The sequence below is a fragment of the Heterodontus francisci genome, chromosome 11, assembly GCF_036365525.1.
Source record: "Heterodontus francisci isolate sHetFra1 chromosome 11, sHetFra1.hap1, whole genome shotgun sequence".
Taxonomy (NCBI): Eukaryota; Metazoa; Chordata; class Chondrichthyes; order Heterodontiformes; family Heterodontidae; genus Heterodontus; species Heterodontus francisci.
The window spans coordinates 18,266,421-18,284,284 of NC_090381.1; positions in this window are offsets into that span (position 1 = coordinate 18,266,421).

The following is a 17,864-nucleotide window of genomic DNA, read 5'->3' on the forward strand; positions in this document are numbered from 1 at the left end:
AGGGGGGGTTAGCATCAGTAGTGGAGGGGGGGGTCAGCAGCAGGAGTCGAGGGGGGTCAGTAGCAGTGGAGGGGGGTCAGCAGCAGCAATGGAGTGGAGGGTAAGCAGCAAAAGTGGAGGGGGGGGCAGCAGCAGTGGAGAGGGGTCAGCAGCAGCACTGGAGGGCGGTCAGCAGCAGCAGTGGAGGGGGGGTCAGCAGCAGCAGTGGAGGGGGATCAGCAGCAGTGGAGGGGGGGTCAACAGCAGGAGTCGAGGGGGGTCAGCAGCAGTGGAGGGGGGGTCAGCAGCAGCAATGGAGGGGGGGTAAGCAGCAAAGGCGGAGGGGGGGCAGCAGCAGTGGAGGGGGGTCAGCAGCAGCACTGGAGGGGGGTCAGCAGCAGCAGTGGAGGGGGTGTCAGCAGCAGGAGTAGAGGGGGGTCAACAGCAGTGGAGAGGGGTCAGCAGCAGCAGTGGAGGGGGGTCAGCAGCAGGAGTAGAGGGGGGTCAACAGCAGTGGAGGGGGGGTCAGCAGCAGCAGTGGAGGGGGGTCAGCAGCAGCAGTGGAGGGGGGGTCAGCAGCAGGAGTAGAGGGGGGTCAGCAGCAGCAGTGGGGGTGGTGGTCAGCAGCAGCAGTGGAGGGGGGTCAGCAGCAGCAGTGGAGGGGGGTCAGCAGCAGCAGTGGAGGGGGTATCAGCAGCAGTGGAGGGGGGATCAGCAGCAGTGGTGGGGGGTCAGCAGCAGCAGTGGAGGGGGGCTCAGCAGCAGCAGTGGAGGGGGGTCAGCAGCAGGAGTAGAGGAGGGGTCAGCAGCAGTGGAGGGGGGTCATCAGCAGCAGTGGAAGGGGGGTTAACAGCAGCAGTGGAGGGGGGGTCAGCAGCAGAAGTCGAGGGGGGTCAGCAGCAGTGGAGGGGGGTCAGCAGCAGCAATGGAGGGGGGGGGTAAGCAGCAAAAGTGGAGGGGGGGGCAGCAGCAGTGGAGGGGGGTCAGCAGCAGCACTGGAGAGGGGGTCAGCAGCAGCAGTGGAGGGTTGGTCAGCAGCAGGAGTAGAGGGGGGTCAACAGCAGTGGAGGGGGGTCAGCAGCAGCAGTGGAGGGGGGTCAGCAGCAGGAGTAGAGGGGGGTCAACAGCAGTGGAGGGGGGTCAGCAGCAGCAGTAGAGGGGGTGTCAGCAGCAGCAGAAGAGGGGTCAGCAGCAGCTGAAGAGGGGGGTCAGCAGCAGTAGAGGAGGGGTCAGCAGCAGCAGTGGAGGGGGGTCATCAGCAGTAGAGGGGGTGTCAGCAACAGCAGTGGAGGGGGGTCAGCAGCAGTAGAGGGGGTGTCAGCAGCAGCAGAAGAGGGGTCAGCAGCAGCAGAAGAGGGGGGTCAGCAGCAGTAGAGGAGGGGTCAGCAGCAGCAGTAGAGGGGGGGTCAGCAGCAGTCGAGGGGGGGTCAGCAGCAGCAGTTGAGGGGGGTCAGCAGCAGCAGTAGAGGGGGGGTCAGCAGCAGCAGTAGAGGGGGGTCAGCAGCAGTGGAGGGGGTTCAGCAGCAGCAGTAGAGGGGGGGTCAGCAGCAGTAGAGGGGGGGTCAGCAGCAGCAGTGGAGGGGGGTCAGCAGCAGCAGTGGAGTAGGGGTCAGCAGCAGCAGTGGAGGGGGGGTTCAGCAACAGCAGTAGAGGGGAGGGTCAGCAGCAGTAGAGGGGGGTCAGCAGCAGCAGTGAGGGGGGGGGTCAGCAGCAGGAGTAGAGGGGGTCATTAGCAGCAGTGGAGGGGGGTCAGCAGCAGCAGTAGAGGGGGGCTCAGCAGCAGCAGTGGGGGGTGGTCAGCAGCAGCAGTGGAGGGGCTGCTCAGTAGCAGCAGTGGGGGGGCAGCAGCAGCAGTGGATGGGGGGTAAGCAGCAGCAGTGGAGGGGTTCAGCAGCAGGAGTAGAGGGGGGGGTCATCAGCAGCAGTGGGGGGGTGGGTCAGCAGCAGCAGTGGAGGGGGGGTCAGCAGCAGGAGTAGAGGGGGGTCAGCAGCAGCAGTAGAGGGGGGGGTAAGCAGCAGCAGTGGAGGGGGGTCAGCAGCAGCAGTAGAGGGGGGTCAGCAGCAGCAGTGGAGGGGGCTCAGCAGCAGCAGTGGAGGGGGGTCAGCAGCCGCTGTGGAGTGGGGGTCAGCAGCAGCAGTGGAGTGGGGGTCATCAGCAGTGTAGGGGGTCAGCAGCAGCAGTGGAGGGGGGTCAGCAGCAACAGTGGAGGAGGGGTCAGTAGCAGTGCACGGGGGTCAGCAGCAGAAGTAGAGGAGGGTCAGCAGCAGCAGTGGGGGGAGGGTCAGCAGCAGCAGTAGAGGGGGGGTCAGCAGCAGTAGAGGGGGGGTCAGAAGCAGCAGCGGAGGGGAGTCAGCAGCAGCAGTAGAGGGGGGGTCAGCAGCCGCAGTGGCAGGGGGTCAGCAGCAGCAGTGGAGGGGGGGGTCAGCGGCAGCTGGGGGGGGGGGTCAGCAGCAGCAGTGGGGGGTGGTCAGCAGCAGTGGAGGGGGGGTCAGCAGCAGCAGTGGGGGGGTCAGCAGCAGCAGTGGGGGGGTGGTCAGCAGCAGCAGTCGAGGAGGTTTCAGCAGCAGTAGAGGGGGGTCAGCAGCAGCAGTGGAGGGGGGGTCAGTAGCAGCAGTGGAGGGGGGGTCAGCAGCAGCAGTGGAGGGGGGGTTCAGCAGCAGTCGTGGAGGGGGGGTCAGCAGCTGCAGTAGAGGGGTTTTCAGCAGGAGTGGAGGGGGGGGTCAGCAGCTGCAGTAGAGGGGTTTTCAGCAGGAGTGGAGCGGGTTTCAGCAGCTGCAGTAGAGGGGTTTGCAGCAGGAGTGGAGGGGGGGCCAGCAGCAGTAGTGGAGGGGAGGTCAGCAGCAGTCGTGGAAGGGGGGTCAGCAGCAGTCGTGGAGAGTGGGTCAGCAGCATTCCGTGGAGGGGGGGTCAGCAGCAGTTGTGGAGGGGGGATCAGCAGCTGCAGTAGAGGGGTTTTCAGCAGCAGTGGAGGGGAGGTCAGCAGCAGTAGTGGAGGGGGGAGTCAGCAGCTGCAGTAGAGGGGTTTTCAGCAGGAATGGAGGTGGGGTCAGCAGCAGTAGTGGAGGGGGGTTCAGCAGCAGTCGTGGAGGGGGGGTCAGCAGCTGCAGTAGAGGGGTTTTCAGCAGGAGTGGAGGTGGGGTCAGCAGCTGCAGTAGAGGGGTTTTCAGCAGGAATGGAGGTGGGGTCAGCAGCAGTAGTGGAGGGGGGGGTCAGCAGCTGCAGTAGAGGGGTTTTCAGCAGAAGTGGAGGTGGGATCAGCAGCAGTAGTGGAGTGGGGGGTCAGCAGCTGTAGTGGAGGGGAGGTCAGCAGCAGTCGTGGAGGGGGGGTCAGCAGCAGTCGTGGAGGGGGGGTCAGCAGCTGCAGTAGAGGGGTTTTCAGCAGGAGTGAAGGGGAGGTCAGCAACAGTCGTGGAGGGGGGGCCAGCAGCAGTCGTGGAGGGGGGGTCAGCAGCTGCAGTAGAGGGGTTTTCAGCAGGAGTGGAGGGGGGGTCAGCAGCAGTCGTGGAGGGGAGGTCAGCAGCAGTCGTGGAGGGGGGGTCAGCAGCAGTCGTGGAGGGGGGGTCAGCAGCTGCAGTAGAGGGGTTTTCAGCAGGAGTGGAGAGGGGGTCAGCAGCAGTAGTGGAGGGGAGGTCAGCAGCAGTCGTGGAGGGGGGGTCAGCAGCAGTCGTGGAGGGGGGGTCAGCAGCTGCAATAGAGGGGTTTTCAGCAGGAGTGGAGGGGGGGTCAGCAGCTGCAGTAGAGGGGTTTTCAGCAGGAGTGGAGGTGGGGTCAGCAGCAGTAGTGGAGGGGAGGTCAGCAACAGTCGTGGAGGGGGGGTCAGCAGCTGCAGTAGAGGGGTTTTCAGCAGGAGTGGAGGGGGGTTCAGCAGCAGTAGTGGAGGGGGGGGTCAGCAGCTGTAGTAGAGGGATTTTCAGCAGTAGTGGAGGGGGGGGTCAGCAGCTGTAGTAGAGGGGGTTCAAAAGCAGCTGTAGGGGTGTGGGTCGAGCATCACTCCAGATTCACTGCATCAGTAAAAGGCAGCTGTACGAGCAGGGCTGGCAGCTCTTTAAAGATGTCAGCAGTAGCTGTATTTTCGTCAGCTGATGCTGCCATCAACACCTCTTGGCCGCTCCTGTGCTACAATAGGACGGGCCCATGCCTTGGTTATGTTAATTGGCCAGCTGTCGTGTGATCACAGTCGGACAGCTGTACACTGAGATCAGGAACTCGAGGACATTCAGCTTAAGGTTCCATTGCACTGCAACACTAACAAAAGGACAAACATTGGTTGTAAGAAAGGGGGACCTGGGATCAACAGTTTGACTGGCGAATAGAACAATCAATCTTTGCGAAATGCTATTTCTTTCAATTTCCGGGCACCAATATGTACCTGTCACAAAGAGACTATCACAAGGCAGGCAGTGTCATGCAGAAAGATGGTTAAAATATTGTTAGGCTGATGTGACTTGTACTTGGTTATCGGGCAGTTACAAATCAGGTCAAATAAAAATTAAATTCCATCTTGCAATATTTCTATGCCATTTTGAAATAAGTATGAGTAAATTCAACAAGCACACACTCCCAGTGGGCAGGCAAGCTCGATCTCAGTGTTGGTTTGAGTCACAGATTCTCCAAGTCATGCTCCTTTCTAGCAGGGTCTCCACTGAGAGGATGGTAATCAGTGGATTTACCCTATTGTAAAAGGATTGCACAATGGCTCTGGCTGATTTGCTTCCTCAGTCTGAAAGTAAAGCCCAGACCTGAGTTTAACTATTTTTAAGAAGTACACATGTGGGGCCCACTAGTACTGATCTTATGCAGCTCTCTGCTGTTGACCTGAAAGATCCCATTGCACTATTGAAGAAGAGCAGGGGAGTTCTCCCCAGTGTCCTGGCCAATATTTATCTCTCAAACAACATCACTAAAATATATTATCTCGTCATTATGAAATTTCTTTTTGAGAGAGTTTGCTGGGTGCAAATTGGCTGCCTTGTTTTGTACATTACAAGTGTAACTACATGTCCAAAGCACTTGATTGGCTGTGAAGTGTTTTGGGACATGCTGAGGTTAGGTAAGGTGCTATATAATTGCAAGTGCTATCTCTCACTGAGAGAACTCAGCAGAACAGATTTGCATTTTAAATGAGTACTTCCATCTATTTCCCTTATTACTTCTCAAATGTGTGCTAAAAATGCAATACGCAGTAAAAACAAAGCCTCTCCGTGGATCGCCACCTTGATGTGCTGGAGAGGCTTGTGTGCCCCGGTGAACCCTTGAGCGATGCCATCAAGAGCTCCTTGCTCCTGGTAGGGCTTCACATGGAGGCAAGGTCAGGGGCAGTGGCAAATAAAGTGCGGTCCAAGAAATCCTCCAGAGCACAGACTCGCTGTGAAGACGGAAGAAGGCTACATTGCCAAGGTGATCCCAGTCATTGTGATTTGACATGTCACTGAAATCTGACCACCAACTCATTAACATCATGTGGACAAAGATGGCACCCCAACGTCCTCGCGTTAAACCAAGTCACACGCTGCTTTTTTTAACTCTTTCATGTGATGTGGGCGTCACTGACAAGGCCAGCATTTGTTGCCCATCCCTAATTGCCCTTGACAACTGAGTGGCTTGCGAGGCCATTTCAGAGGGCAGTTAAGAGTGAACCACATTACTGTGGGTCTGGAGTCACATGTAGGCCAGACCAGGTAAGGACAGCAGATTTCCTTTCCTAAAGGACATTAGTGAACCAGATGGGTTTTTATGACAATTGATGATAGTTTCATGGCACCATTACAGAGGCCAGTTTTCAATTCAAGATTTTTTTTTTATTAATTAAATTTTATGAATTAATTGTTTTTAAATTCCACCAGCTGCCATGGTGGGATTTAAATCCATGTCCCCTGGGCATTAGCCTGGGCCTCTCAATTACTAGTCTAGTGACATTACCTCTACACCACTGTCTCCTGGGTTCATCTATCAAGTCCTGTGGTGATGGAGAATTGACGACGGGGACAGGAGCCGTGAACCTGGTAGTCTCTAGTCAAGAATCTACACGCAGGCAACAGATGGATGAAAGTTGTTGGACACCTGTGTTGGGACAGAGGTGTCTTGAGCAGCAGCATCTGTTACTGAGCAGTCCTCTCTAGGATATCCTCTGTTCACCGCAAGTGGGGATGGAGCTAGAAAAGGTGCCCTAAAAATACAGTCCCACTTTCTCCTGGCTGGGGAATCATACCCTTCGGGATCATCAATTCTGAGGTCAAAGAAAGAAAACTCTAAATTTTGCATCTTGGAATGTTAGAACACTTGTGGATAATCTCAAGAGTGACTGTCTGGAAAGAAGAACTGCAATCTGTAATGTATTCTTTATTTTGTCTATAGCAACATAAATGAGATGCGTGGAGTCCAGTTAGTTGAAGATTTCAAACAGATTAATGACAGCCAAACTATTATATACAGTACAGAGCAAACTATTTATAGGACCTTATTCTGGGTGTTACAGTTGCAGAATGACATGGAGTCACATGACTACATCCTGGTACATAGTTCATTAGCATACTAAGATGTTAAAGAGACATCACTCTTAAAGGCAATCATACAACACAATCATATCACGTGAGTTATCAAGACTCCAAATTGACATCCCCACCCTCAGTGAGACCCGCCTTCCTGTGGAGCAGCTGAAGGAACAAGCAGGAGGATGCACCTTCTACTGGAATGGAAAGGAAAGGCTGACAGCGACGCTAATGTCCACGGAGTTGGCTCTGCCATCTGGAATAGGATCTTGGATGCACTGTGAGAACTCCCCAACTGCATAAATGAAAGACTAATGGCACTTCACCTGCAGCTCAACCATAACCAATGTGCCACCGTCAACAGCGCTTATGGTCCGACCCTTGACTCCAAGGAAGATGTTAAAGAAAACATCTACTCTAACCTTGATGAAGTCCTCACTGTCATCCAAAAGAAGAAAAAATCATCCTTCTGGGGGATTTTAATACCAGGATTGGCTGTGACTCCAAAGTCTGGAGTGGAATCATTGGAAAAAGTGGTGTTGGAAAAGCCAATGCAAATGTCCTCCTGCTGACAAAGTGTGCTCAGCATGGCCTCATTATAACAAACACCCTCTTCTGCCAGAAGGACAAATATAAGACCACATGGGGGCATCCTAGATCAAAGAATTGGCACCTCCTGGATTATGCCATTGGTCAGGTCAAAGATCTAAGTGATGTTGAGATCACTCGGTCCATGTGGGGAATTGATGCCTGCTGGGCAGATCATCGACTTGTTCGATCAATGATGAGCATCCACCTGGCACCAAGACCGACCAAGAGGACGAAGATCAATATCTCACCTGGCCAAAGAGAGAAATTTCAAAAGCAGCTCATGACCAATCTGGAAAATCTTCCCACGTGCAACTCAACTTCAGAACAGTGGATTCAAACAAATTTAGCTATACTAGACACTTGTGCCCAGACCATTGGGTTTTGACATCGCCATCACAAAGACTGCTTCAATGAAAATGGTACTCAATTATGTGACCTCCTGGAACAAAAACGAGGACCCTTCATTGCCTGGAAGAATAACCCAAGGTCACAATTCAAGAAGGTTGCATACTGACAGCTCAAGGTTGATGGCCAATGACAAATGCAGAAGATAAAGAACGTGTGGTGGGGAGAGAAAGCACGAGAGATCCAACAGTATGCTGATTATCACAACATGCAAAGTGTTTTTGAAGACACCAGGGCCATCTCTATACCAAGGTCAAGTGGACAACATCCCCTTCATTCACAGGATAGTGTTTTTTTTAGATTTTTTTTTTTTTAGATTTAGAGATACAGCACTGAAACAGGCCCTTCGGCCCACCGAGTCTGTGCCGACCATTAACCACCCATTTATACTAATCCTACACTAATCCCATATTCCTACCACATCCCCACCTGTCCCTATATTCCCCTACCACCTACCTATACTAGGGGCAATTTATAATGGCCAATTTACCTATCAACCTGCAAGTCTTTTGGCTGTGGGAGGAAACCGGAGCACCCGGAGGAAACCCACGCAGACACAGGGAGAACTTGCAAACTCCACACAGGCAGTACCCAGAATTGAACCCGGGTCGCTGGAACTGTGAGGCTGCGGTGCTAACCACTGCGCCACTGTGCCGCCCATCTTCTTAAAGATGACAATGCCATCTATAAACACTGGAAAGAACATTTTGAACAACTTCTTAACCGTGAATCCACAGTGCCAGCTTATACCCTCCAGGCTATCCCCCAGCTTCCTGTGGTAGAATCCAGAAGTGAACCACCATCAATGGGACAGCTGCAACAGATGAAAAACAACAAAGGCTGTGACTCTGATGGTATTCCAGCTGAGGTCTTCAAAGCTGGCAGACTTTTGGTCACATCAGGACTGCATGCACTCATCCTACGGATCTGAGAAGAAAAAGAACTCCCCTCGACTTCAGGAATGCAAGAAGGAAGATAAATCAAGCTGTGGAAACTATCGAGGTATTTCCCTCTTGTCCATAACATAGAAAATCCTGACATGCATGCTCCTGAATTGCCAACTTCCTGTGGTTAAGGAAATCCTCCCAGAGACACAATGTAGCTTTAGGCCTTCCAGAGGAACCTTCGACACAGAAACATAGAAAATAGGAGCAGGAGTAGGCCATTCGGCCCTTCGAGCCTGCACCGCCATTCAATACGATCATGGATAATCGTCCAAACTCAGTACCCTGTTCCCGCTTTCACCCCATATCCCTTGATCCCTTTAGCCCTAAGAACTATATTTAACTCTTCCTTGAATATATTTAATGATTTGGCCTCAAATGCTTTCTGTGGTAGAGAATTCCACAGGTTCTCCACTCTCTGGGTGAAGAAATCCCTCCTCATCTCAGTCCTTAATGGCTTACCCCTTATCCTTAGACTGTGACCCTGGCCCTGGACTCCCCCACCATCGGGAACATCCTTCCTGCATCTAGTCTGTCGAGTTCTGTTCACATTTTATAGGTTTCTATGTGATCCCCTCTCATTCTTCTAAACTCTAGCTAATGAAATCAGTCTGATGAACCTTGGCTGCACTCCCTCCATAGCAAAAACATACTTCCTCAGATAGGGAGACCGAAACTGCACACAATACTCCAGATGTGGTCTCACCAAGGCCTTGTATAATTGCAGCAAGACATCCTTGCTCCTGTACTCGAATCCTCTCACTATGAAGGCCAACATACCATTTGCCTTCTTAACTGCCTGCTGCACCTGCATGCTTACTTTCAGCGACTGGTGCACAAGGACACCCAGGTCTCGTTGCACCTCCCTCTTTCCCAATCTATCACCGTTCAGATAATAATCTGCCTTTCTGTTTTTGCCACCAAAGTGGATAACCTCACATTTATCCACATTATACTGCATCTGCCATGTATTTGCCCACTCACTCAACCTGTCCAAATCACACTGGAGTTTCTCTGCATCCTCCTCACAGCTCATACTCCCGCATGGTCTTTGTTGCCAGACAAAGCCAAGAAAAATGTCAAGAACGACACCAGGAGCTCTTCATTGCTTTCATCGACCTGACCAAAGCATTTGACTCAGTAAATCGTGAGGCTCTGTGGATTGTACTCCGATGATTTGGATGTCCAAGAAACTTCATCACAATCCTGAAATTGCCTCATGAAGATATGGCTGAAACTGTCTTGAGTCGGAGATCTGAAACAGATGCTTTCAACATCTGGACTGGTGTCAAACAAGGCTGTGTGATAGCCCTCAAACTATTCACAATCTACCTGATGATGGCTATTCACATCATCAAAGATCAACCACCCTCTGGTGTCAATATTAAATACTGCATAGATGGAAAACTCTTTAAACTCAGTCACCTCTGTGTCAAAGCCACACTGACCACCATAGATATACATGAGCTACAGTTTTCAGATGACTGCAGTGTCATTGGCTATTCAACACCAGATTAGCAAGCCACTCTCAATCTCTTCAATTCTGCATACAAGAAACTCAGCTTGTCATTGAATAAAATAAAACATCGCCAAAATAAAACCCATATATCAACGCACACCTGGTCAGCCAAATATTCCAACTCCCATGTATGCTGAAGAAGAAACTCCTGAATATGTTGAGCACTTCCCATATCTTGGTCGCCACCTCTCTCAAAAGGCCATCATTGATGAGGAGATCCAACACCGGATCAGCTGTGCCAGCTCAGCCTTCTACAAACTATGGCAGCGAGTTTATGACAACAAAGACCTCCGCAAATCAACAAAAGTCTTAGTAGTACAGAGCAACTGTCATCACCACATTCCTGTACTGTAGCGAAACCAGGACTGTGTATCAGCGACACATAGGAGACCTAGAGAAATTCCATCAGCAAATCCTCCGCCACAACCTCTGGATTCAATGAGAGGACTGTCGAACAAAAGCTAGTGTCCTTCTTGAAGCCAGATCTACAAGCATTCAGGCAAAACTCCTGCAAAATCAACTCCGATGGACTGACCACTGTGCCCTCATGGCTGAAAATCATCTCCCCCAGCAGGTCCTGTTCCCACAACTCTCAAATGGCCAACGTTCCGGCAAGGACAAAGAAAATGCTTCAAAGGCACACTGAAGCTCACTTTAAAGCGTGGCTGCATTGACCTTAACTGGAAGAAGCTTGCTGCCACATGTTCAGAATGGCATAACTTGTCCACCAAGCTGCATCACGCTTTGAGTCCCAACACCTTAATGATGAGGCAGAGTGACGACAGAGGAGGAAAGAAAAGGAAGCAAATCTTGCTCTCCAGATCCCACTTCCTGTCCCATGTGTTCAAAGATCTGCAGTGTCCTCGAATCGAGGGACAGCCAGCTACGATCTACACAATGCAAAGTTTCCCCCATCTTTCACCTGCTGCTAATCAGATGCAAAAAGTACATGAACATGGAGATGGAAATCCTAGCCTGACCCATTTCAGTACTAGCTTTACAATGGTTGGAAACTATCTTATAGCAAGACTGTGGAGGAGAAGGTCATCTGCTTGGTCTCAACTCATGTTAACTTTTTTACCTTACTTCCCCTTTCCGATACTTGAATTTCCCTTAACGTCTATTTCAATAAGCAAACAAGCTTGAGTCCCTTGCCAACAAATAGGAAATATTTAGAGTGTTTACTTTAGTTTTGCCACCAGCAATGGAGATACAGTTTTCTACATGATTGATACATTTCAAGATTTTGTAAGGGGCTTTGCCAGGTCAACAGTATCTCACAGATTACAATCCCATTGGATAACAGAGCAGCACATTGTACGTATTTCCTTAAGACTCTTGAGAAACAATAGCCATGACTCCATGGAATACAGTCAATTTTAGATGTACTATTTATTACGGGAAGAGAGTCGTTGTTTCCACATTCTCTCTTTTATCCCCTGGTCTTCTGACAGTGATGACATGTCCTAGTGTATAGATCTTTGGACATAGCAGTTCACTGCTCACCTCAAGCAAATTATTATTCTTCATGATGGAGTAGTCAGTGACCATTGGCTGCACAACTCTAAGGAGCCTGATCCTGTCTGCAATGATCATTCGTATCCAATAACTTTCCACCAGGCTTCTGATCAGGAATGGGAATCTTGGCTTATTTATCTTGAATAAAAACAGAAAACACTGGAAACACTCAGCAGGTCTGGCAGCAACTGTGGAGAGAAAAAGAGAGTTAATGTTCCAGGCCGATGAACTTTCAACAGAATCTTTTATCTTATCATTGGTCAAAAATATTGAGCTGTGTTCTGAATGTTCCGAATGGCCTCCTTCTGTGCTGTCGCCATTCTATGATTCTATTGAAAAATGTGAAAAACCACCAAAAAACAAGAACGTGAAAAATTTAGTCATGGTTTCCAGAGATGTAGGTGCAATAGACCAAATAATCACAGATTATGTGATGGTGCCTTTACAAGAGAAGGTGAAGCCACTTCTGGAAGTCATGGTACCTGTGAAGCAGACAAAGACCTGAAATGTTACTACAGCGAGGGGAATCAGTGCTGTTTCATGTTAAGCCTCATGAGAGCTGAGATTTTTGAAGGACCTCAGATTATCAAGTTAATTGAGGTGACTAATCGACTTGCTAGTTTGATGACGTTTGATGTAAAGAAAATCAGAGATTGGACAAAGAGACATATTCCCAAGAAAGTGAAGGCAGAATTTGGGGGTATTCTGACCTTATCCACTGGTAATTAAGGAAAGCTCCTTCCTTGATAAATTGTCATTGAAGGGCTGTATCATTAGAAATGTGGAAGTTGTCCGCCTTGAAGTTAAAGACTTGCAGATAAAAGAAGTTCTGCAGAAAGCAGCCTTATGGCTATGATTACCAGCCAGAAGTCAGACAGAGTGCAGCACACACAATCCTTTGAGCGGCATAAAAGTTCTGCCTGCATACAATTATCTGTAAAAACATTTATCCCAATTCTTCTTACTAGTGAACCAGATCAATCACGTCCATCACTATGGGTCCAACATCTGATTGATTGATTCATTCGGTCAAGATCTTGTTTGTGGAGTAAGTTGTGGAAAGTGAAAAACTCCAGAGCATGTTCACTGTTTTTAGCTGTCAAAGCTCTGACAGAAAATGTCAGATTTGGCAAGAATGTTGAATTGCTAAGGTCAATTCACAGGTTGGTGTGATTGACATTGGTCTGTGTTTGCAGTCAATGCTACTGGAAACTGAACAACTGTGATTTTACCTGAAAATATTCAACTCTCTGTTTTTGGTAACTCTAGTGTTGGACAGCATTAGCAAGCTGAATAAAGGCAGCCCACGTAAGGTTAATGGTATTCAAGCACAGCCAAGAATTTTCTGGCATCAAACCAATGTCTGAACATCTGCCTGTGTAGGATATTGGTGTCAACCGTGGCTCAGTTGGTAGCACTCACACTTCTGAGTCAGAAGGTTGTGGGTTCATAGTTCATTCCAGAGACTTGAGCACAAAAATCTAGGCTGATACTCCACTCCAATACTGAAGGGAGTGTTGCACTGTTGGAGGTGCCATCATTCAGATGAGATATTGAACAGAGGTGCTGTCTTCTTTCTCAGGTGGACAAATGACCCCGAAGTGTGACCTGACCAGCTTATAATTTACTGCTTTGGTAATACCAGCATTCTATTTGCTTATTCGAATGCTACTCTGCACTGATTGGATATAAGAAGATATAAGGCCCCTCAAGCCTCTGATTCAATTGCCCTTCTAGTTTGCTATCAATTGCAAATTTGACGAGTTTGTATTGACCTTCTGAATCTAAAGCTTTATTATGAATTCGGAGCAGTTGGTGTTCCAACACTGTTCTTTGGAAAATCCCGCTCAGAGCCTCCCCACAACTCGGACAAGCTCTCATAACAAGTATCCACTGCTTTTTACCCTTCAACCAATTTCTTACCCATTCTGAGGCATTACCTTGAATCCCTGCTATATTACCCTTAACTATTTGCCTTTCATGCAGAACATTCAGAAATGGTTTTAGGAAATCAAACTACACTATGGCTTGGGCTTTCTACAACTCATTTGAATTACAACTCCTCGAGAAAACCAGGGAGCTGGTCAAGTCGGATCGCCTTCTAAATACAAATTGGATGATGTTTACCATCATTATTATTGTACAAGTGTCTATAAGTTTATGCTTGCTAGTTGCTTTTATTTTTTTAAACTAGTATTAAATTATGGACAAGAGAGCATCATTGCAAATGAAAGAAAGGCAATTCTAGGCTGATATGGGAAGGTCCTTGGTGAGGGTGCTCAATACTTGCAGTTATTTTCCAGGCATACGAACATATGAATTAGCAGCAGGAGTAAGCCACTTGGCCCCTCGGCCTTCTCCGCCACTCAATAAGATCATGGCTGATCTGATCAAGAATCTATCTACTTCTGCCTTAAAAATATTCAAAGACTCTGATTCCACCAACTTTTGAGGAAGAGAATTCACAACCCTCTGAGAGAAAAACATTCTCCTCATCTCTGTCTTAAATGGGCGACCCCTTATTTTAAAACACTGACCCCTGGTTCTATATTCTCCCACAAATGGAAACATCCTTTCCACATCCATCCTGTCAGGACCCCTCAGGATCTTATGTTTCAATCAAGTTGCCTCTTATTGTCCTAAACTCCAGCAGATACAAGCCTGGCCTGTCCAACCTTTCCTCGTAAGACATCCTGCCCATTGCAGGTATTAGTCTAGTAAACCTTCTCTGTACTGCTTCCAATGCATTTACATCCTTCCTTAAATAAAGAGACCAGTACTGTACACAGTACTCCAGATGTAGTCTCACCAATGCCCTGTATAACTGAAGCATAATCTCCCTACTTTTGTATTCAATTCCCCTCACAATAGATTAGTGATGACAAAAACCTTGGAATAAATTAATGAGTAGCTGGACAGTGTCAATGGAGCAGGGAGGGGAAGAGCTCTAAAAACAATATACTTGTATATATACAGCACCTTTCATGACCGCAGCATATCCCAAAGTGCTTTACAGACCATGAAGTACTTGTGTGATGTGGGAAATGTGGCAACCAATTTGTGCACAGCAAGATCCCACAAGCAGCAATGAGATAAATGACTGGATATTCTGTTTTCAAAGGCATTTCTTCCTATAAAATCCTTTTGGATAAATGAGTAACGATAGACTCCTTCATCCATATCTTTCTAGTGAATTAGACTTCAAATAATTCAGTTATTGAAAGCTATAGTCTGCAAGCACCTGGGTGCAAGCATCTGAATCTGAGCAGACAAAAACAAAAAAGTGCTGGAAATACTCAGCAGAAAATACCTTTCATCAGAACCGTTCTGAAGAAAAATCACAGACCTGAAACGTTAACTCTGCTTCTCTCTCCACAGATGCTGCCAGACCTGCTGAGTATTTCTAGCACTTTTTGTTTTTGTTTCAGATTTCCAGCATCTGCAGTATTTTGCTTTTATTTGAATCTAAGGAGAGTTTGGTGCAAAGAGTTGCTGTTGTTTCATTGCTCTGTATGCTGCTGCTTATTCCCCCTGAATTAAAATAATAAATTTACAATAGAAATCCAATTTCTGCCTTTATTCGTTTAAATGTATAGGCTCCGTGCATGTTTCCTAAATTACAATGGAATGTGTTCGTGACTTATTTAACCTCAGTTTTGAATTCAGTGCATGTTTTTCTGCAGCTACTAAACCATAATTTCAGCAAGGGTGACTGATTGTACTCAGTGTTGGGCAGCAATTGGCATTCTGTTCACTAATGCTTTACATTCCCAGTGTTCAACAGATACAAGTGTAAACCAGAGAATATTGAAGGGTCTCTCCTGGGCTGGCACATTAGGTAGTCCAATTGCAGTGAAATGTACATGTTTTGAAAGCTGTGCCGCAAAGTTTATTGTTAGGCGTTTCCTCAGTCCTACTTCACTGGTGGTAAGCACTAAATTAACATTTTGCTGCTGTGTATATTTAAATCACACCAACAGCTCACTCTATTCTCATCTCACACTTCTACCATAGAAACCAGTAATCCAAAGTTGAAACATGTTACTTCTAACTGATGCGTTAATGTGAACTCTTGCATCTAACTGATGAATTGTAAAGCTTAGCACATTCCACTTTTTCCTTCAACATTAAACTCAAATAAAAACAGAAAATGCTGGAAATACTCAGCAGGTCAGTCAGCCTCTGTGGAGAGAGGAACAGAGTTAATAGGGGGAAATTTAAACCCCCACCCCCCCCCACCCCCCATGCCTTGGCAGGAGAGGGTGGGGGGTTACATTGGTAATATGTGAGACCCAACCCTTCACAAACACACCTACTTCTGCTTTAACTGCGGCGGGTTTGAGCTCTTCCAAGTAACTAATTCTGTAGAGGAGGGTCCATGAGGTTCTGTTCTTCAGATTTTGGGAGGCATTTGTCTTTAATGCCTGTAGAATGGGTTTCCAGGGGCTCGGCAAATCCGGCAGCTGAAGGGAGGTGAGAACTCCTAGATCCAGCAGGTAAGTGCTTTTCTGGCACTGCCTGTGGGCTAGGAGGAGCAGGAGTGCTTCCCCCGACCCCTCAAGCAAACCTTCTTTTCCGCTCTGCCCCGTGATCTTCAGACATCCCCCATAATCATCAGACCGCCCCGATGATCTTCAGAACTTCTTCATGGTCTTCAGACCCTGATGTCTCTAGTACCTGCTCCAAATGCTGAGTGAACATGTCGAAGTATCACACACACAATACTTAACTTTTCAAGCGAAAATCAGGATTTTGTATAGCTGAAGCATGACTTCTACCCCATTGTATTCTATTCTTCTAGATATAAAGGCTAGCATTCCATTAGCCTTTTGATTATTTTCTGTCCCTGTTCATGACAGTTTAATGATCTATCTGCACCTCCACTGTTTCTAGCTTTTCACCATTTGGAATGTACCCTGTTCTATCCTTTTTAGGTCCAAAGTGGATGACCTCACACTTGTTTACATTGAAATCTGTTTGCCACAGTTTTGCCCAGTCACTTAACCTATCAATATATATAATTTTATGCTTCCATGTACGCTGCTTACAATGTCACCTATCTTTGTGACATCAGCAAATTTGGATATGTGTCTTCCTATTTCAATATTTAAGTTGTTAATGAATATGGTGAATAGTTGAGGCCCCAACAGAGATCCTTGTGGGATATCACTAGTCATATCCTGCCAATTACAGTACCTGTTCATTATCCCTACTCTCTCTCCTTTCACTCAGTTCATTTCCTAACCAGGTCAATAATTTATCTACAATTCCATGAGCTTCAACTTTAACTAACCATCTCTTATGAGGGACTTGATCAAATGCCTTCGGGAAGTCCATATAAATAATAGCCATAGTCTTTCCCCTGTCCACTACTTTAGTCACCTCTGGAAAAAAATTCAATCAAATTCTTCAGGCATGACCTACTCTTTACAAATCCACGCTGGATCTCTCTGATCAGCTGAAAGTTTTCAAAGTGTTCAGTCACCCTATCCTTCATTAGGATTAAACCCTGATTTTCCTCTGTCATCTTTCTGAAATAGCAGAGTGATGTGAGTAATTTTCCACTCAAAAGGAGTGGTACCCGAATTGATAGAACTTTGGAAAATTATAGTTAGGTCATTTACAATGTTCTCACCAACTTCTTTTAAACCCTGGGATAGAAACCATGTGGTTCTGGTAATTTGTCATTCTTTAGGGCCATTAATTTTTCCACTATTGTTATCTTGTTTATGTTAATTTTGTTGACTCCCTGACCCTGATTCAATTATAGTTTCCCTGGAATGTCTGCCATGCTGATACCTTCCTCGACTGTAAATACTGTTGTAACTAATTATTCAACATGTTCGCTCTTTCCTTATTATCATTTTCAACATCATTAATATAGTTTTCAAAGGGCCCACAATGCTTCTGACCATCCGTCTTTTCCTGATGTAATTGGAAAAGTTTTTTGTGCTGATTTTAATATCCCTTGCAAGGTTCTTCTCATCTTCCCGTTTTGTAGCTCTTATCTGTTTTGTCACCCGTTGCTGTTCTTTTCCATTTGCCAGGATCTGTGCTTTTTGGTGTGTTTTCATAGGCTTTTCCTCTCAGTTTTATGTAGTCTCTTACCTCTTTAGTTGTCCATGGCTGTCTTTTCTGGCAAGTAGAACTCTTGCCCTTTAGGGGTAAAAACTGGTTCTGTATCACATTAAAAAAAATTTGAACACCTCCCACTGATTTTCTGTCATTTTACCCATTAACAGTTTTTCCCAGTTTACTGTGCACAATCTATGGCTCTTCACATTGAAGTCAGCCTTCCCTAAATCTAGAATCTTAGTAGCTGTTTCATGTTTCTCCTTTTCAAACACAGTGTTGAATTGGATCATATTTTGATCGCTGTTAGATAAATGTTCACGCATTGTTAGGCTGTTAACTAAATC